This window comes from Lynx rufus, unplaced genomic scaffold (genome assembly GCF_022079265.1).
Source record: "Lynx rufus isolate CCGP_SWC_20201006 ecotype Redwood Valley unplaced genomic scaffold, mLynRuf1.p SCAF_8, whole genome shotgun sequence".
Classification (NCBI taxonomy): Eukaryota; Metazoa; Chordata; class Mammalia; order Carnivora; family Felidae; genus Lynx; species Lynx rufus.
The window spans coordinates 66,347,272-66,369,268 of NW_025814896.1; the positions used below are offsets into that span (position 1 = coordinate 66,347,272).

Below are 21,997 nucleotides of genomic sequence, written 5' to 3' on the forward strand. Positions count from 1 at the left end.
TGAAAAAAAGAGCACTGCCCTGGGACTCGATGTCCGAACACATTATCAAGCCACGTGAGTCTGCAGTGACTCATCATTTCCCGCCCAGCTCGGGGTACCACTCCCATTCATAGTTGCATGCACCACATATTTACCTGAAAGTAGGAAAACTCTCCTTTCTCGTTAAACTTCGAATGATAGGTGTTTTTGCTATGGGTCCTCTCTCACCCTCATCTTATTTGATCTGGGGTGGAACTGAGGTAAGAGGAGAAGGAAATCAGGGTATCAAAAAGATTTAAGGTCCAGGTATTTGTTATAGCAGACAGAACTGGGAGTTTGTGAAAAATACCAAGTGCTGGGGTGCCTGGGTGGCTCAGTCGGTTGAGTGTCTCACTTCGGCTCAGGTCATGATCTCACAGTTCGTGAGTTCGAGACCCGCGTCGGACTCCGTGCTGACAGCTCGGAGCCTGGAGCCTGCTTCGGATTCTGTGTCTCCCTCTCTCTCTGCCCCTCCCCTGCTCATGGTCTGTCTGTCTCTCTCTCTCAAAAATAAACATTTGAAAAAAAAAAAAGAAAAATACCAAGTGCTAAAAGGCCATTTAGTTCTTTGCCCTGTTGCCAGGTAAATTGGACTTAAATACATCCATTTTCCTTGCAAATCTTCAGAGAAAGACAATTAACTCCCTCGAACAGTTAAGTTAGCATCCCATCCTTAGAATGGGCATGAAATCTTCCTTCTATTCCTCGTCCTGTGACTGAAGACTGAAGCTGGTAGTGTCAGATCTGCCCTCTGGGAAAATGAGAACAGCTCATGGTCACTCCCCAAACGTGGTAAAGTTCTCCTGGTTCAAATTCAGAGCAGAAAATCAGAAGGGAGAGAGATGAACGTGGAGAGAGCTGTACAACATAGGAAGAAGGCACAGTCAAGGGGTTGCAAACAGACAACATCCAAGAATATCTCGAACACCTCCAACGTGCCAGGCACTTTGCTAAATGCTTTATGGAGACGCTCTTCAAACCCTGGAAGGGTTTAACTATCTCCATTTCACAGATAAGGATACTGAGGCTCAGAGAGGTTAAATAACTTACCCGAAATCGTCTTAGATCTCAAGTCTGACTCCTAAACACGTGATCTTCCTACATGACTATGCTCCCATGATCCTGCCTTGAAGGATTTCACAGCCTTGCTGGCAGGATGAGGTTAACATACGTGAAAATGTCGCACACAGACCTTAGTGATGAAGGAAATCAAAGGAGAGTTTCCTGGAACCCAGGGTGATAGGAAGACCTCTCAAAAGAGCAGCCCACAAGAGCAGGTAAGCCCGGGATAGGCAGAAAGGAAGAGAGGGAATTCACACAAACTAAGGTCAGGACGGGAGTGTATACACAGTGTACAGAAGAAAGAGAAGGCTCATTCTGCTCCAATAAATGGTGTGAAGGGTAAGAGGCCTAGAAAATTGATAGGAGGCCAAATGTTATGGTCTTGAATGTTGGTCTGAGGAATATGAACTTAATCCCTTGGGAAACAGAGAATCACTGAAGAGTGTGGTGTGAGATAGAAACCTCCCTCAAAAAAAAAAAAAAAAAGACTTCCTTTCTCCCTCTCTCCTGGGGACCATGTTCTTGCCTTGGCCACGTGGAGGACTGCATTCAGCTGTAAAAGAAACGCAACCAAAGTGGCTTAACCATATAGTGACTTATGTTTCTCACATACTCAGAAGTCCCAGGTAAGACAGTCTGCGACTGGTGAAATTGCTCTAGGAAATCAGAGGGGACCCAGGCTGCTTTTTCCTCCACCATACTTAGCACTCAGCTTTTATCCTCCTCACCCTATGGCCTTCAGCCCCATGATTATAAAATGGTTGTGGCCGCCCCAAGTACCACATCCACAACTCCAGTTCAGAAAAGAGAGGAAAGAAAAGGGGCAGCTTTTAGAAGCTTTCTAGAAAGACTCACCCAGAGACTTCTGTTTACATCTCATTGGTCAGACTGGGTCATGTGGCTGCTCTTAGCTGCATGTTTTCTGAGATGGGAAGTTTCTTACCTGCGCACCGTTGCAGCCTTGAACAAAATTAGGATTCTGGGGAGGGAGAATTAGTGTGGGGGAGGGAGAGATGGATATCGAAGAATCAAATAACTATGTCTAGCATACCCTGCTTTCTTAGACCCAGCTTCCACTCCCAGCCCTGCGCCGGTCTTAGTGGGGTTGAGACATGGGTTGGGGGCACAGTTGTGGCCAGTCCGGGCCTGGAGCACTGCAGCACTACTGCCCTAAGGCGGCATTCACATACCACAGCAGGAAGGTCACAGACCTCTCCTCTGGACGGGCGGCTGGAGCAGCTCTGCCTTCATCTTCCTGACCTCTGCCTGAGGCCCCAAGGCCCTACACATCCAGGACAGCAGCCCTGGCTGGGGCCGGGGCACTAGACGGTACACCCTTCTGTGCTGAGTGCCCTCAGCACAGCTGCAAGATGCAAGTTTGCTCCTAGAGTCCCCCCCACAAGTCCCAGTTTCGACAGAACTGAGCCCAGTGCCCCCACTCCCTGTCTCGTCTCGCCGGCCAGTCCCCTCACCCCAAGCTGCCAAAGACTGAGGGTATGACAGATCCTACGCCTTATAAAGGGTCACTCAGCTTTAGTCCAAACAATCAAACACTAATAGTTAACTTTCAGGCAGGCTTCCGGAGGGAAAGATAGAAGAATCTTTCCTGCTCCCCAGATGGAATCACACAAGTCGCTACCCCAAGCCCAAGCCCAAAAGCAGAATCCTGAAGACAGCTGGAATCTGCAGGAGGGAAGAGGGAACAGGCTTGATTCCAAAGGCCACTTCCTGGCCTCTCTTTTTCTAATCTCACTTGAGCAGGTGACTGTAAGCAAGCTGGTTAAGGTTTCTGGGCTTCATTTGGATGACCTGTAAATTACCGAAACTCTTAGTGAGGGAGAAAAGGACCAAATCCTAGGGTCTGACTTCAGAATTCTGATTTAACTGAAACGATCTGGGTTCAGTCGCTTCAAAAGTGCTCCAGTTGATTGCAATGTGCAGCCGTATTGTAAAAGCCAACTCCGGGCTGCTCTACCTGTGATCTGAAGACCGGCAGCTTCAGCATTGCCTGGGGCATCGTAGAAATGCAGCATCCCAGCCCCAGCTGCCCAGACCCCACTGTTAACTGCTCCATTTGACAATATCCCCAGGGACTCTCAGGGGAAGTATTACTGTAGGTGATGCAATTCAATTCAATTCAACCTGTCCTCTGTTATGAAGATACTGCTCTTAGCCTGGAGGATCTTCCAGAAGGGGATGTGGAGGCAAGATGGGAAGGAGAAAGAGGACGACTGAGCCTGTAGCCCCTAGAAGTGCTGAGGGGGAGGGGGGCAGGCCACCAACATCTGGCACAGCCCAGGGTGGCCTTGTGTCCGCCCCTCCTCCCTCTGTGCCTTTTCATGAGCCCTGGCTCTGGGCTTCTGAGGAACCAAATGATTTATCCCAGCACTCAGGGATTCACCAGAAACTTCCGGAATCCCCCCAGGCCTGTCTCTGCCTCTGTCCCTTTTTTGATCTAGCTTCTACACGTGTAGCTTGGGAAAATCTTGCTAATATGCATTCATTCATTATTTAAAGGTTGCCACTGTTCCTTCAGGAAGGTTAAGCATGATTAAAAGATGGGATTTTTCCACAGGGCACAGCAGCAAAGCTAGGGCTCCCGCATTTTTTCAGCTGTTTTGGCCAAGCCTTGTTGCATAATTTAAAGTCTGTGACTTATTTAGATTTAATTAGCCAAAGGAGCAGCAGCTGAGGCTCACTAGTCAGTATTTATTAAGCGCCCTCAAAGGGTTTGGTAGCTCTTTAGAGCAAAGAGCAGGATCAGCTTCGGACTTGCAAATTACCCACCCTTAAGCAGGAGGGGGTCACAGATAGTGCCAGCAGGTAGCACTTTTGTTTCTCAAGGAGAACAAAGGGGTGGCATCAAGGAGCCTATGGTGAAGGGACAAATACTCCCATAAGGCCTTTTCCTCAGCGGTGAGTTGGTGGTCTTAGCTGTCACAAGCTGTAGTGACAGGTATGGATGATGGGGGGAGGAGGGGGAATGGATAATGCAGAGCTATACAAATGGGAGGTGCTAGTGAGAGAGGAGCAGGGAATGTGTCCTGACTGCCACCTGACTGGGAGAGCTAGGGGAAGTGGGGGGGACAGGCTCCCGATTTGTGGGGCCCAGCGTGAAAGGACAATGCCAGGTTCCTTGTTCAAAAGAGCCTGGAAACCAAGTGTACCCTCCACCCCCACGATGGCAGCGGTTCCCAAGCACAGCAGGGATCACAGCCCTGACGGTAAGCCCATGAGGCCAGACATGGAGGTAGGTGAGGAGACTCTCAGGGTATAGAGGCTATGTCCCAGGCCACCCCATCAGCCAGAGGGAGGGGAGCGGGCTCTGTGCCTTTTGAAAAGGTGCGGGGACCCTGGGAGCAGACTTGGGAGGCTGAGTCTGGTGATCTGTGGGGAGGACAGGACTTCTCCCGGGCCACGTGGACCCCTTGTCCACCCACTGGCTCTAGAAGCAGAGTCTGGGCAGGAGGAAGCTCCAGGCTAGCAGCTGCTAATCACAGGACTCAAGAAACCTCAGGCTCTCCAAGTCTTCCTCCAGGGCATTTCCCCCTCTTGGCCTCTGCCCCCAGCCCCACTCAACTAATCATTTTTCTCTGGACTCAAAAATCCCAAAACAGGAGAAAAAAAAGCTCCATTTTTTACCCCTATGAGCTTCACTGTATCAAATGACACAGTCCTTTTCCCTCAAACTTTTCATCAAAGGAGCCATTGTAGGGTCCTGGTGCAGAGAGCAGGCATTGGAAGCCAGCCACCAGGAAGCCCTGGAGAAAGTGCTGAGCAAGGCGACCCCGGATGAGAAGGTGGGGGGGGGGGTGGGCAGGGTGTTTCAGGGAGCTACTCTCCACGCCAGGAAGGGCCCGTGCACGCAGGGGGGGGGGGGGGGGCTCTCAAACACAGAGCAGCTCTTCTCCAATAACCCTGGCCAAGTTGCCAGAGAGGCTAATACCTAATACCTGGGGACTTAACAGTGCTTACCAAAAAAATGAACAATCCACTGAACAAAAGGCTGCAATAGACAACCTGAGACAAGCTGGGAGAGCTAAAGCATTGTGTGAAGGCGTCTGGAGAGGGGGGCACACACTTACTCAATACCCACTGGGCATTCTGCCCTGTCCAGTGTGCTCTGTGTCTATTTCATCCGAGGCCACTCCCCAGGGAGCACTATTCCCATCCCCACTCTGCATATGGGAAAACCCACTCAGGGAGGTTCAGGATTTGCCTGAGCTTACTCAGCCAGAAGGTGGCAGAGACCAAGTGTGGCAAGGAGAAGGAGCTAAAAATTGATTTAAAAAGAGCAAATCTATGTCTTGTCCATTTGGGTTTGTGGATGAAGATTCAGAGCTTCTTTGATAACATATATGAAGAGTACTGTGTATTTCCAATCATCTTGCGCAGACCCACTGGGTCCCTCCAAATATGTATATCTAGGGGTAGCAGCTTCAAAGCTATTGGCTTAAAAAGCTACCTTTCTGTTCTACCCAGTGTCTCCTTTCCTCCCACCAAAGGCTGTGGAGGGAACTGTCTTTCTTTGAGAGGGGACGAGGATGTAAGTCCTCACTCACTGGCCCACCTGTTCCACACATACCCACCATTTTCTTGGGAGGGGAGTGGGAGATCCGCACTCAAAGCCCTGGAGAGCCGCCTCTGGACCCCACCCAACATCCTCTACTGGATCCCTCAAATCACGTGAGAGTCTGTAGCTGGCCTGGGAGTCTTCCCTCTTGAATCAGCCATGCCTGGCTCTGTTAAGAACAGGGTACCATGACAGGTGTGTAAAAGAAGAGGGAGGTGGTCAGACCCAGAGAGGAATCTTAGGGTTTACTCTCACTGACTTTCATTTCTGGGTGATTTCTATATCCTCACAAACACAAAGCGCCTGCCACAACTCTCCCACCCAGCCCACATCAGAACTTGCCTGAGTGGGTTCCTAGAAAGTGATGAGCTTTGACTGGAAGACCCTGGAAACACAGCAAAGTGTAGAAAGCTGATATCAGGCTACCTTCAGAGGAACTCCAGATAACTGCCCTAAGCAAACCACACAGTGCAGAACAATCCTGATTCTCAAAACAAATCAGCTAGGGCAGGAATCAAAAGCTGGGGTGCCCAGAGGGCCCAGGTGGAGCAGGCAAAACAGAGAAATTGGTCAGATGTGTGGCTAACAGGAAATGATGAGCCAGTGCAACTGAAGCAGCCCCTACTCCCCTCCCCCCACCCCCATTTTCACCATGTAAAGATGCTGGGTCCCTGTCCAGGTCAAGAACAGCCAGGAATCCAGTCTTTTTTTTTTTTTTTTTTTTTTTAATGTAATACCTGCTGATTTTGAACTGTTGGTTTGTGTTTTTTTGTTTTGTTTTGTTTTGCTTGTCATACTATGGACCTAGCAAAAGTCTGTGGGCCAGGCCCACTGGCTCACAATCTCTGAACTTGAGATGTGATTTCCCTTATGATACAGTCTCTGTTTCACTCAGAGACCTGCTGGGGGATTTCTTGAAACAGAAAGCTTTCCTAGTACAAAAATAGAATGTGATTCACTCCAGCAGTGTTTAAGCACGGAAGCAGCAGTAAGGGATCCTTCTCCACAACTGCCTCACCTTGAGGTGTTTCAAGAGACAGATCTCTTAATGCATTTCAAATCCAGTTAGAGTGGCAAAAATCTAATTTCCATACACCTTCTTGAAGGAAGATGGGAATTTGGCTCAAGCCTGGATCAGGATTAAAGCAGGGGCAGGGCAGGGGCCTGGAAGCAGGTAAATGAGACAGGAGAGTGTATTGGGGGTGGAGGGCTAGGCTGGGTACCAGGCTGAGTGATGTGGAAGGAGGCTGGCAAAGGCTCTGTGAGGTTGGTCAGACAGAGTGGTGGGGCCTGGGGACCAGAGCCAGCCAGAGAGGGGACGAGGATGAGGGAGCATCATTAGTTGTCATGGTGACAGAGGAATAAGGAAAGGGGGAGAAAGAGTGAGGGGGATCTGAGAGAAGAGCTATGTTGTGCTGCTGCCTACAACCAGCTCTCTCCTCTCCACCCAGGCTCCTTGTCTGTGACTCTCCTCTGGTCCCTCCCCCACCTGATTCTGCTCATCACTGGCACAGATAAATTACTATGAAATTACATCCAGGACATTTAGATTCAAAACATGGGGAGGATGGACCAGTATCTACTTACTGTGCCCCTGGGTCTCCAAAAGGCCTCTTGAATTAACAATAGGTTCTCCATTGTCCTGCCATAAAGCCTATAATTCCACCAACAGGGCAAAATTTCTTGGATAAGGATTTGTTCATGTTCAATTACAAACCCTCATTAGGAAGGCTAACATCCTGGATATCAATTTCTAGAATCTCATAAGGAATTAGTCTATCACATGGAGCAGGGGTTTCTACTTCAGCCTAGGCATGTCTACCAGTAGGTTCAGACATATTTGAACATGTATGATAAACTCATGTGGCCGACCCCAGATAGGCCAGTTCATAGGATGGTTTCCAGTGATATCTGCTGTGCATATCCAGCATTTATTTCCCCTTGATTTTCTTTTGGAGCGCTCCCTATTCCCTAAGCTTAGTCCATGAGGTACAGGTGAACTGATTTCCAATCAAGGGTGGGCCTAAGACCCAGACCAGCCAATCAGAGCTTTCCACCTCCTGCTCCAAATGATTAGTTCATGTGTGGACACATGACCCAAGCCTGACCAAGGAGTCTCAAACCTGGGACTTTTGCTAGAGGTCCTGGGAAGATAAGCTCTGAGCGAGTAGACCGTATGTCCAGAGCAGCTGGTGGCCATCTTGTTCCATTAGGGGAAAGCCTGCCTGAGAATAAAGACTACAAAGAGAAGAGTAGAGCCAAGAAGAGATAAGGAGACACTGACAGGGAGACAGGTGGGAAGGAGGAGGAGGAGAGAGAATAAAGTGAGTCCTTGTTGGCATGATTTGAGCCCCTAGATCTTCCAAAAATGAGAAACATCCCTAACCTTTTCAGTTGCTTTTAACATTGATTTGAATTGGGTGTCTGTCACTTGGAGCCAAGTGTTTTGAGTCATGTAAAGGCTTTCCCGTTTGGCTAAATAAAGGAGGATTGTATGAGTTGGAAATATGGCAACTCTTGCCAGCCTGTCCTGTGGAGAAAGATGTGGAGATGAACCTAAACCAGGGAGTCTAGGAGACGTGGAGAGAGGTGGAATTCTCACGTGCGCAACCTCAGCAGGAAAGGGAGCCATCTCCCCACTTCTTGAGGGAAGACAGCCCTGCTCTGGCACTATGAGGGGTTGAGGGACTGGTGACAGGGCCAGGGGAAATGGCTGCGGAGCCTCACTGTGAGGGGACCTCCTGGGGGAAGCTCCCTCCACCCACCCCCCACCCACCGGGCAAGCATAGGCTGTGCACTACCAACATACAGAGCCCTCACAAGAGGATCCAGGAAAAGACTGTGAAAGGTCTGGAGCAACCCAAATGTCCATCAACTGGTGGGTGGATAACTAAAACATGGGATATCTGTAAAATGGAATATTATCTGGTGACAAAAGGAATAAAGCACTAACACATGGTATGACATGAATGAACCTTGAAAATACTATGCTGAAGTGAAAGAAGCCAATCACCAAGGACCACATGTTGTATGATTCCATTTATATGAAATGTCCAGAATAGGCAAATCTATAGGAAGAAAGCAGCTTAGGGTTGGGGGAATAAGGGAATTAGGGTGAGATGCAGGGTCTCTTTTGGGGTGATGAAATGTTCCAAAATTGATTGTGGCGATGGTTACCCAACTCTGAATATACAAAAAACCATTGAATTCTACACTTTAAGTGGGTGAATTGTATGGTATATGAATTATATCTCGATAAAGCTGTTACCCAAAAAAGGTCTTGAAATTCCTATCCAGTCAGTGTATGGCGGGGGTGAGAGTGGGGAGGGGGGCAGCCTCCAGAAGGCCCAGGGCACATCTTGCAGCTGCTGCTACCTGGGGAGTCATTTCTTCCCTTAGACCCAAAGTGCTCTGGGCTGGCACCTTAAGAAGGCTCCACTCTGGCTCATCCCTCCCCCTGGGGTAAGGAGCCTGTGGGGTCGAGTGGACATATCCACCACACTCACACCTTAGACCTAGACCATAACCTGGGTATACAGGACCCAGAAATTCCTTGCCCAAAAGGCCCCAAACCTTTTTTTAGATCCTGCAGTCCTGTGCCCCAGGTCCATCTTCCCAGGGTAGACTGAATTGGGGGTAAGCATACAAGGGGTATGTTTAGAATGTGGATACATAGGCTGGAATGCCCATATCAGGCCCCTCAAATGGTGAGACAAGCTAGGAGTGAGAAGAGAAGTGGCACAGGCCATGGGCCATGAGTAGGGGGTTGGGGGTCCTGTTCCAGTATGGTGATCTGAGGAGTCTGAGAATTCTCAACTCAAACTTGATCTTCCAGGTCAGTATGAAGACATATTTTTCAAGATAAGAGTTTTGAACATTTAACAATTGTTGGCTTGCTTTATTGTTGTAAGATATTTAAATATATAGTTTGTGTACCTGCATTTGTCCTCTGGCACTGGACCCCACAAATAGAAAGATCTGGCCTGCTGGGAGATGCTACGTTTAAGGGGAAAAAAATCTTTTAGAGCTTTTCTTTCTCATGAATCCTGGTGTGGGGTATTCCCAGACTGCATTTATCAATTTGGGAGACACAGTTGATAGATCCCTTGCTCCAGGCTGAAGAGAAAGCTGACGTGTGGCTGCCTACAACCTGGAAATTTAAAGTCGCCTCTCAACGTCTTTCACCTGAGCTTACGGCTCAGGCCCTTAGTAAGGTGCGGTCGGAAGCTGGGGAGGCTCCGTGAGCCATACTGAGGACTCCCGTGTCCGTCTGGCTCTCTTTCTTTTTTGTTTTTGTTCTTGATTTTTAAGATATGATGTAATAGGGTTCCAGCAAGGAATAATAGCAGAAGCTCACGAGAAACATCAGAGGGCAGGGCTGGGGCAGGCCAGAGAGTATTCATTCATCTTTTTTCTATATCTTTCTGATGGCTGAAAACCCTGGGGGATCCTATGTGAATGCCCTTGAGGTTGGACCTGCAAAGATATATGGTTTCTGTCCTCCAAGAAGAGGCCACCTGGTTGAGGAAATAACACTGACACTAAAATCACTAAAACAATATCAAAATACCAACAATATAATTTAGGGTGTGACACGAAGTGTTCTCAAGACTAGAGATCATCTTGTCCAGAGTTTCTTCTGGCCACTGTTGACATTTTGAGCCAGATAATTCTTCGCTTGCTGGGGGGGTCAGAGGTAGGGAGCTGTCCAGCCCATTGTAGGTTATTTAAGAGCATCACTGGCCTCTACCCACTAGATGCCAGTAACAGGCTCCCCATTTTAGTTGTGACAGCAATAAATGTCTTCAGACCTCACCAAATATCCCCTGGGGGAGGGTCAAAATTGTCCCCAGTTGAGAACTGCCGTTCTAATGTAAATCCCGGCCCATCATCTCTCCGTAGGATTAACTTCAGTCTATAGACTGAAGACATCACAGGAAGCCAGAGGAGGGGGAGATGAGAGTGGGCCAGAGGAGCTTGGCTCTAGGAGGAGGAAGTGGCATCTGAACTGGGCCACAAAGGAATGGGGAGGATTCCAGGTAGGAGAAACAGTGTGCTCAGAGGCAAGAGCGTACCCCACATGGCCATGCAGGTGTGTGTGCAATGCCCAAAGTGCCCAGCTGAGGGGACAAGTGGGAGGTGAAATGCAGCCCACCCTCCCCCAGCCAAGCCAGGCCCCTGGGCACCGGGCTGTGTCAGCCCAGAGGAAAGGGAGACTTTTTCCTAGTACAAAGGTATCTTGTGTTCCCCACCTCATAGGCTCATGATGCTGGATCTGTCCAGAGGGGGCCCTTTTTCTAATGACACACAAGCGCCACAGAGGCCAGCCAAGGCCCTGCAAACGAGCATGCCTTGGGATGGAGAGGAGAGGCAAGCCAGTGAAGTAGCCCCCACTCCATCAGGGGCTCTAGTTTTCTCTGGCCCTGGTTGGCCACTGCACTTCTCCACTCTGGTCTGTGGGGACCCCGCCCTGCCCTGCAGGGGGCCCTGCATGGAAGAATGACCAGAAGTTCTTTCAAGAGCTCAAAGTAGGCTGAACCCAAAGGAGAAGGAAAGCTCTGAGAGAAGAGCCTGGACCTGGAGTCAGACCGCAGCCAGTGTGTGGGTTGGGATCACTGCCGCTGCCACCCCTCCATGGAAAGGCCCTGCAGTTAGGCAACCACTCCTCAGGGAGGAACCTCTGCCCACAAGTACCTCCCCTCCTGCAAAGAGACATTCAGAACCTCCAGAAATCCCTTGCCCCATCACTTCCCTTTCTCTGCCCATCCAGCCAGCAGTGGGCCAGGAGAAACCAGGGTACAGTGCTCTTGGAGGTACACGAAGATGGTCACAGGGCACATATTTTGGCGTGGGTCATTGTAAGAGCCTCACAGGGTGAGCCTTCAGCTTCCACACACTCCTCCCCCTCGGGTGTGCTGCCTGGGCGCACAGAGGTCACTGAGGTCACAGTCCAGGGATGCTGCTGGTTCCCCTCCCACTTCCCATTTCATAATCACCCTTCTGCCACTTCTCAAAAGAAAGGCATTCTTCTCACCCATCCCAAATGTTACCATGGTGCACTGACTTGGGGAAAAAATGGATGGTGCAAGGAAGCTTCAATCTGAATCCTGGTATCCGTGTTGAGGAAAGGAATGACTAATGACTAGGTAAATCAACAAAGAGCTTCCAATTCTCTGCTTTCATTCAAAGTGAAGGAGAATCTCTTCTCATTGTCAGCTGATAGATTTTCAATGACCCACCCACATGATCTTTGACATATAACTCAAAAGGAATTTATAAAATTGATTGACATTGCTGTAACAAAACTCCTTATATTCCTTTGTACTTCTGTGAAAAGGTTTCTGAGGTCAGCACTTGCATCTATTAAAACACACACACACACACACACACACACACACACACACACACAAATAGAATTACTGCTGAACCCTGACTTCATCTAGCAATGAGTAATATTCATCCATGGATATATGAACTAATTGGGGCAGGAAAAAAAGCTTCATCTCTTTAAGAAATGTATTTCCAATTAAGCTTTTTTTTATGCTTCCTTAGAATCTATTAAAATTCCTAATAGCATTTGTTTTGATTAATTGTTCACTAGTTGTCATGGTACAAACCCAGATAGAATATTCTCTAATATTTAGAATCTATGGTCACAGGAAATTTAAAAAATTAATTCATTTTATATACATAGTTTTAGGAGAGAAGTATGATAAGGTGATACATAAAAGTCATTCAATCATAAAAATATAGGAGGATAAAATTCTGGAGGGGAAGTAGAATGAAAATATAAACTCAAAGAAAAAAAGAAAGGTGACATTTTCCCTACTGTTAAGAACTTCACAAATTCTTTTAAAAGGATGGTGGTGGATAGTCAATCACCATAGTATTTCATTTGGAGATATTTTTCAGAGTTCTAAGATAGTTTTATTTTTTAGTGCACACACCGGAGAGCACACCTTATGTAACTATACCATGAAAAAAAATTGAATGTTTGCTCCCACAAATGTGCAAGGGGTGGTACCTAGATTTTCACAATCCTTTTAGGAGTCTGCCAGAAAAAGCTTTAGGGCCCCCACGGGCCCACAAGCGTGGCTCTTGCTGGCAAAGAATGGGTGCCTAGAATGAATGAAAACCAACAAGTTTGAATATGCTCCTAAATCCTGGGGGAATTGAGGGCACCCTCAAAGCTGGGGGGCTCTCTCCCTGGTGCTCGGTTAGTGGGAAATGGACCAAGGACATCTCCCTTCATCCAATCAATACTTCCCTCCTGTCTTTTTTGTTTTGTTTTGTTTTTTAAGCGTTCCTCTAAAATCTCAGTCTCTCCACTACAGATGTCCCGTCAGGTCGGTGAGAGCTCTCTCCTGGTTTGCCCCCCGCTGCCTCCACCGCTCCTTTCCTCCAGGAGCCCGGAACCCCCCAGAGCTGCCCCCCCGGAACCCACGCCCACGCTGGCTGGGCACCCCCGGCGCGCGCTTGCCACCCGCTGCTTGCTCCAGGTCTCCGTGACTCTGGGCTTGTCCTCACTCCCAGCTCCGCCGTGAGTTTTCTCATCTGGGTCTCCAGTAACATGGGGATAATAAGAACTAAGCGAGATGAAATGTGTACCTCCCCTGCCACCGAGACTTGCCTGCACCCAGAACTGGGCATCCAGTTGCTTTCAGCTAATCGTGGGGTGACAGCTTGTCACTGACCAACGATTACACAAGGGCTTCCTAGCGTGCCTCTTCTTCGCGCCCAGGGAACCAAGGAGGGTTCCCAAATCCCCCAGGGCTCGTTTAGGTAACCCGCCAAGTAGGGGTGATGACAACGCCCTCCCCTTCCCGCCACCGGTGGGCGCGGGGAGCTATGAGGGCATGCTCAGGTCACGTGACCGCCGCCGTTTCTATCTCTTCGGTACTCTTACAAGGACCGTCGGGGCGTGTGACTTTCAAAAGGGTTATCTCTCCCTCCTCCCTCTCGCTAGCGCTGGCCCCTTTCACACCAAGGGACCGTGTCAAAAGTCTAGGATCCTGAATGGTATGGCTTCAAATGCTAGGATTTAAGGACTGGGGAAGAAATAAAGGAGGGGAGTAGGAAAAAAGAATCCAAGACTGCACTTCTTGCTGCTGCAGTTTGAAAACCAGGCTTAAGCCCTGTTCTTTAAAATCTTTTATGCCAAAGCAATTTGACATAGGTAGTAAAGAGATGTTTAAAAATCATCGTACTTAACCCATTAATTCCAGTTCTAGGATGCTTGACTAAGGAAATAATCTAAATTGGGCAAAGGTTTAGGTACACAAAAATCGCTGACTTGTTATAGAAACTAAAAAATGTGTATGATGAACTTGAATAGATTAGAGTATAAAAGAATAATAATCAGGCAGGTGTTTAAAATGGTGATTTTCAAGAATTTTTCATGACATGGAAAATGCACGAAAAAAATGACCATAAGGAATATTTGTTGCACTTACACGTGCCAGATGTTCCTGCCAAATGATTTGTATAGATAGATTCTTACAACCATAGGAGACAGATTCTATTATTATCTTTCTTCTAAAAACTGTCCTCCAGGAGGAACTTATGTAAGGTTGACTAGCAAATAAAGGGTGAGACTTGAGGCTTAGAGTTTATCCAAAGGGCTAAGTGGCAGAAACAGGATTTGAACTCAGGGAATCTGAACCCAGGGTCCAGCCTCTTAACTCCCATGCTCTTAACTACCTTCCACAGTAGTAAGAAATCAGGATGAAACACTGCACATGCACCAATAGATCACACATGTACACACATGTGCCCCCCCCCACAAGCTATGCATAGAAAAATAATGGAAGGACAGACTCCACATTTTCACAATGCTATCTCTCGGTGGTACAATTACCTGTGATTTAAATTTCTTTATACTACTCTGGATCTTTAAATTTTTCTACAATGTGTATATTAATTTGACAAGTAGACAAAATGTTACATACAGATTGATTCTACTAAAAAGCCGTGTGCTAATTGCAGCATCATTTATTATAATGAAAACTCAAGGTAACTCAAATGTCAATTACTGTTTGAATAGATACAATCAATTATAAAACATACTAGGTGCAATAATTTGCAGGCATTGAAGGTGAAGTTTACACAGACCAAATGATTCCACATGGGAGGTGCAAAATGGTAGGCATATCATGCATAATTATTTGAAATATCATTGTGAAATCTGAAAATAAAAAAAATCACTATCAGGATGGTAAAATTATATATGATTTATAGAACGTTTTTGACTTCCATAATGTTTTTCTATTTCTTGTATAATAAAATTTTCAGGGGCACCTGGGTGGCTCAGTCGGTTGAGTGTCTGACTTCGGCTCAGGTCATGATCTCACGTTTGTGAGTTTGAGCCCCACGTCGGGCTCTGTGCTGACAGCTCAGAGCCTGGAGCCTGCTTAGGATTCTGTCTCCCTCCCTCTCTGCCCCTCCCCTGCTCACGCTCTCTCTCTCTCTCTCTCTCTCTCTGTCAAAATGAAATAAACATTAAAAACAAAAGTAAATTAAAAAAATTTTCATTGGGTTAAGGCTCATTTATCAAAATTAGCATGGATCACATGGGCATCTCTTTTGCCTTTCTGTTTTATTGCATTTCATTGCCAAAACACCCCAATGAGAATAGGCATTTCCCCCCTTTCTACTGTTAGGAAAATTAGGGCATAGAGAAGGTGAGTTACTTTGCTAACCTAGCAAATGAATGGAACTAGAACCCAGGCCTGGGCTCCCTCCCGAGGGCTCTGGCCTATAAACAACACGGATTCTTTTGTGTAAGGACTGCATAGTGTTGCCTAGAGAATAGAAACCACTATTATTAAGACCCCAAACTGAGATCCAAATCTGGATTCTCTCCAATGGGTGAGAGCCTGGAGGCAGGAAACATGCCCTGTTGATGTTCTGTGCATCCAGAGTGGGGCTGCCTAGGGCCTAAGGCTTTCTCCCACCACTCTCCAAACCCCTGCACCCACACCTCCACCCACACCCAGCCAGCCTTGGCCCCATATGCAGACTCCTTGGAAACATGCCTTGCCCTTGGCTGGAAAGAGGCCAGCAGATTTGTAGTTTAACCTCCCCCATCCCCTGTAGGGTATAGCCCTGCTCATGGCCCCCATAAGAGGGGCAAGGACCCCAGAGGCTAGCATGTGTTGAACCAGGTAGGCACGAGAAGGAAGCCTGGAAAGAGAGATCAAAGGACGTCAAGAGTCAGCAATAGTGGGTGAGGCCAGCAGTGGGAAGCTGGGAGTTTCAGGGGTCCCAGGGAACTTGGTCATCAGGCCGTCATTCTTCACTTAACAGATGGAGATATGACCTGCCAGGATTACACAATTGTCAGGGAGAGTAGGGGTGAGTCCAATCCAAAGCCCAAGGGAATCAGTGGAAGACCAGTCTATGATTCTGCAGAGCCAGGCTTCATTCATTTAAGATATGCCCAGTGTCATACTTGCTTACCAGATCTTTCTTTTCTTATAGGGCCAGAGCCAGTACCCTATCCCTAATTCCATCCCACTGGGGGTCAGTAACCCTCATGGCTCAAGGTGAGAAAAATCTGGGAAGTCACAGGGGTGGGGGCGGCTCCCTCTCCAGGAAAACAAACCCAACCTTCAAAATACATGAAACAAACCAATGGACTGAGAGTCCAGGGGTGTGTCCAAGTCCAAGAATTCCAGAGCCCAGTGAGGAAAGTTTCTAGAAGGCAGGAGGAGTCAGGAAGAGGCAGGGTTTGAGTGGTCCAGAAAGACATGCCGTAAAGAGCCAAGAGAAAACTGTATGATTCCATAGGTATACTAAGGGCACAAAGTGCTAAGAAGTGGAGCTAAGCCCAGGTTGAGCAGTTCCGATGGCAGGGAAGTGTCCTTAATAAGGAAAAAAGGAGATGGGAGATTGGATAGATGATTTGTACAAACAGTGCATGTAAGTTCCAACTACTCAACACAAAGGTGACGTTAAAGGTACTTTCTGTAAGTCATTGACCCCGAATGCCATAGGGCACCCAGGGAAGTGTTGCCCAGAAAGAGACCTGTCCATCTGTCTGAGCTGGCTGATGACTGGATATTTGCTTTCCTATTTCTACGGGGTCCATGCGGTTTCTTTTGAGCAAAGAAGGAGAGGCAAGTGCCGTTCCGGGGATCTAACAGAGAAGCTGGTGCATCTTACACGGTAAAATGAGCTCATGTCCTGCTTCTGCTGCTTCTGGTGCTGTTTGTGTGCTCCTTTGCTGCAAACCTGGTACCTGTTCTGTGAAACAGCAGCAGAGGACGCGCCAGCCTCCCCATGGCTGAGGAAAAGCCCAAGGAAGGCGTCACGACTGAGAGCAACCATCACATTTGAAGGCAGTGGGCAGGATGGTACTGTGGTGCTCTATAGGATTAAGAGGCATACAGCACTTAGTACACCAATGAAAGCTTTCGTCAATGACACACAAGGTTTGTCAATGAGGCAGCTCAGATTACAATTTGACAGGCAACCAATCAGTGAAACGGACAGACCTTCGCACTTGGAAATGGGGGATGGAAATACAACTGATGTGTCCCAGCAGCAGACAGGAGGGGTCTACTAAAAAGGGAAACTGCCACTTTACTCCAGAACTCTGTCCCTCCAGACCAAGAAGACATTCTCAATTAAAAACTGCAATTTGGATCCACCACATCCTGACTCCTACAGTATAGTTTTCTCTATTCTTCCATTTTCCCCTCTCCATTCCTCTATTGGACATAAAGTGTGCACGTACAAGAGCATATTGCGTGTTTAAACATTTTTTAACGTTTACTTATTTATTTTTTCAATGTTCATTTATTTTTGAGAGAGGGACAGAGTGCAAGCAGGGGAGGGGCAGAGAGAGAGGGAGACACAGAATTCGAAGCAGCTTGAACCCACGAACCACAAAATCATGACCTGAGCCAAAGTCGGACGCTTAACCGACTGAGCCACTTAGGTGGCTCAAGCATATTATGTTTTTTTTTTTTTTAACTAAATGGCCAGTGGTATGTTGTGATTAACATCAAATGGGGATAAGATGGGGAAAAATACTGATTCTATGAAAATAGCCCCCTTTTCCATGCTCATTCAGCTCATGCCTTTACATCCTAGGAAGTTATTTTGTTCTCATTGTTTAACAACGTAAGAATTCTTTGATTGGAGAATTTTAATGTTTTTCATTTGTCATTGTAAAACCAAGGCAACTTTGTAATTTTCTAAATTTCATAAATTATAATTTTTTATAATTTTTTTGCACATAGCCATTACATGTGGGGCAACCCATCTTTAAGTAGGGATAAATTATTCTAAAAGAAATAAATCCTGGGTAGTTTCCCTTCAAGTGTCTTGAGGTGTAAATAAACTTCTTGTTTAAAAAAAAAAAATGAGGTTGTGTGTCTTCCATGCTTGCGAGCCCTGAATGACTCCCCATTGTACTTAGAATAAGCCCAAATTCCTTACATGCCACCCACGAGACCCAGTATGATGGGACACTGACCCTTCTCTCTTGCCATCACTCACTTAGTAAAGCCCCACTGACCTCCTCTCTGCTCCTCAAACCGGGAGAGCTGTATGTGGCTGGTGCCTTATACTTGTAGCTCCTTCTGCTCCTAATGTCCTTCCCTTTTGCCCACCCTCCCCGTATGGATGGGAATGGCTGACTGCTTCCCCTGCTCTAGGTACCCAGGACCCTACCTGAGCAGGGGTCACTGAAGGCCTCACTGTCCAAAACCCTTGACTTCTTTATGGCACTTAGATCACCCCGAAAGCACCAGCTGTCTGCTTGTTTGGGGTCCCCTCCCCAGCCCTGACCCCTCCCACTGGTGGCCAGGCCACCCACATTAGAACGTTCCTTTGTGAAAGCTGGGCGTTAACTGCAAGGGACGCGCTGCCTGGCACAGCGCCTGACATTTGGTACCATTCAGTAAATATTTGTGAAATGGATGAATGAATGAATGAATGAATGAATATGATGTCTGCTTATTTGAATTCAATTGACTGAAAGAAAACCCAGGACTCAAATGCCAAACGGAGAAAAATGAGAATCTTCAAATACTCACTTTCCTTTGCCTTTTGCAGTTGAGCACCAACGCGTCATGCTTCTACTTTTTCCTCTCTTCCCTCCTCCCTCCCCCCTTCCCCTTCTTGCTTCCACGGAGGTCCACTAACACCTGCCATGTGCCAGGTCTGGGCTAAGTGCTGTGTGATGGTCCCCGCTTCCCCCCACTCTGATCTCCAACATGCCTCCCCAGGCCTCCAGTCTTTCCCTGGGTCCCCCTCAAGTTACATCCCTTGTGCAGTCACCCACAGGTACCCCTTCTCTGTGGGCCTTCACTGTGACTGAGCCCTGAGGTCAGGACACCCTGGGAAGGAGAAATGAAAGATTCTCCAAGGAATCAGCCATGGCCATGTGTTTGCTAACATGTTTGTCTGGAGTCAATGTTCTGGACGATCTGTACAGCAAGTTTATCATAAAATGAATGACAACAACCTTGTCTTTTCAGGTGTCTTCTTTGCAGTCCCAGGAGTCTTATCAGCTGATTATGACTCTGGACTGCTTCCTTGCTTCCTCTAAGCTTCAGATTCAAAGGAGCATTTGGCTCTCTCAATCCCTTCGAGTTCTAAATCTTCTGTAAGCACTAGGACACGAATCCATTCAGGCTTGGTAGCAGCCAGGATGAGTCAAACCCTCTGTGGGCTCATCTCCCAGTGACAAAACATCATTCCAGGGTGTGGGGGAGGGTGTGGTGATCCGGGCCGAGGGTCTGCCAGGACTCTCTCTTGCAGCTGGGACCCCTTTGGCTGTGCCTGCAGTGAGAAGCCTTCCAGTGAAAGGGATGCTGTCCTTCAGAAAAGGCCACTGGATGAGCTGTGGGATTGTATGGGAAAGCATGGGGTGCTCTGACAGCAAAGGTTTATCATGCTTTGGAATCGAGTTTAGGAAGGTGGGGTGGGAGGAAAGACTCGATCCTTTCCCAGTGCTATCAATAACAGGCATGATTTCAGAGATGAGGTAATGGACTGAGAGGGCACAGGGAAGGATACAGAGGAGTGCAGAGGAAGGGGGCAAAGCCCTAAGCAATTTCCCCCAGAGAACTCAGCAAAGGGCTGCACCTGCTCCCCAGAGGCGTGGGGAGTTGTGGTTGGCCCAGAATAGATCTGATGACCCACTTCTGGGGGTCCTGGGACCCCAGAAACAGGAAGCCCTGCAGCATTTTCTTTTTTAAGTTTATTTATTTATGTTGAAAGACAGAGAGAGAGAGAAAGAGAGAGAGAAAGAGAGAGAAAGAGCAGGGGAGGGGGAGAGAAAGAGGGGGAGAGAGGGGGAGAATCCCAGGCAGGCTCCACATTGTCAGTGTGGAGCCCGATGGGGGGCTCGATCTCATGAACTGTGAGATCATACATAACCTGAGCCAAAACCAAGAGTAGGATGCTTAACTGACTGAGCCACCCAGGCACCCCCCCTGCAGCACTTTCTAATCTGCTGGTCTGCTTTCCTGGTCTCCTCTGAGGTTTTACTCCTCTGAGGTTCTAGCACACGCTCAAACATCCCCTCCATTTCTGCCTTTGCAGGTAACTCAAAATTGGAAAATTAAATCTATGTTCTCCTTCCACCAAACTACCCCTGCCAACAGGATTCCTGGGTCCCTGGGGCAGAGGCCTCAGGGAGGGGCAGGGCCTGGCTACGGTAGATGTTCAGACCCCCCTAGCCACCCCCCAGTAGGGAATGAGCCTGCAGAGGCAGCCTCCCCATAAGCACAGCCTCTGTCTGCATCAGCGGCAAACAGTTTCCCTTGCACCTCAGAAGGAAGTGTTAATGAGGAGAGCGGTGGGGAAGGGTTGCGCCTGCCTGTGGTTGTAACAGTTTGCTCCTTTTGGCTCAAAGGGACTGAGGAGCTTACACACGTCTTCTTGAGGGTAGGACAGTTACCATAATAAAGAATGTGTGTACATTTATACCGGCCAACTAACCAAAAGTGCCCAGTGCAAGCATTTCTAAAGCAAAGACTCCTGCACGAGCACAGCTGTCAGAATGCAGTTCAACCCACAGGTCAAGGCCAGTGTTGAAGGCTAAGGTTTGCCTCTCCCATGGTTGAGGTCCCTGGGGAGGACCCCCTCCACAACCCCTACCTTTGCACTCAGGTCCAAAGCAAAGTTCCTCCCATCTGGGAGGGAAGGGATGCAATAAACCCACAGGTTTGTCCAGAAGGTAACCAAGCCCGACTGAAGTGAGGCAGGGGACTGTCCTGCTTGAGCTCAGGCTCCGCCCACCTGCAGCCTCCCAGGGGAGGAGGAGGGCACAGTACAGAAGGATGTTCTTGTCAAGCACCGGTCCTGGATTACAGTCCTGGCACTCTTCCCCTGGCCCCCATCTCACACACTTGCCTCTTTCTACAGCACAATCTATGGGTTGAAGAGGAGAAAGACTCTGGAGGCCTCCATCCAGAAACCAGAGCCAGGTGGGGAAAGAGTATAACAACCCCAAAGTCTGTTCAGAATCTACTACAACCACACCCAAGGTCAGCACTAACTAACAAGGGAGCAGGAAACGGGAAGAAAAAAGAATCAAGACGCTGCCCCTGCCCATAAGGAGCTATGTCTAAAAAGATGGGCTGGGGCGCCTGGGTGGCTCAGTCGGTTGAGCATCCGACTTCGGGTCAGGTCATGATCTCATGAGTTCGAGCCCCACGTCAGGCTCTGTGCTGACAGCTCGGAGCCCTGGAGCCTGCTTCAGATTCTGTGCCTCCCTCTCTCTCTGCCCCAACCCACTCGCATTCTGTCTCTGTCTCTCTCAAAAATAAATAAACATTAAAAAAAATTTTTAAAAAATAAAAATAAAAAGATGGGCTGAGTAGAAAAAGCAGCTAAGAGTAAATAAAGGTGATACATGAAAAGTCCCCATCAGGAACTGCATAGTGCTTGCAGCCAGGGACGGTGAGGGAGCAGTGCTCCTTAGACACCGGGGTTTTTGTTCCACTGAGGGGACGTTATGAGGGAGGAGACTGGAGCCCAAAGGTTGAGAGGCTGAGGAGGAGAAGTTTGGGGAGAAAGAGAAAGTATCTGGCAGCCTCGGGAGACAGAAAGGTTTGGGAAAACATAGATATTTTAAGTGGGACTTAAACTCCTCAACTTAACTTTGCACAAAACCTTCATAAAATCCACCTGTCAGTTGTTTTGGAGATGAATTAATGTCAGGAGCCCCACTGATGGATTGAAGGCGGCTCGGATGGCCAGAGCTGGGGCGGGCAAAGGGGGTTCAGACACTCCTGGATTACAGCAGAGAGTGGGGTCTGGGTTTCCAGGAGGGGAGGCGGCTAAGGGCTTGGGCAACAGGGAAGGGAATGCTTTGCCGGGCCTGCC

General features: G+C 48.1%; 1 protein-coding gene and 1 pseudogene across 1 annotated transcript in view; one reads left to right on the forward strand and one right to left on the reverse strand.

The window, feature by feature from the left end:
- Window positions 1–21,997, reverse strand: part of ATP6V1E2 (ATPase H+ transporting V1 subunit E2) — a 51,789-nt gene that overhangs the window by 5,346 nt on the left and 24,446 nt on the right. The gene's annotated exons all lie outside the window — the stretch shown is intronic.
- On the forward strand, window positions 16,934–17,219 carry LOC124503583 (small ubiquitin-related modifier 2-like; annotated as a pseudogene).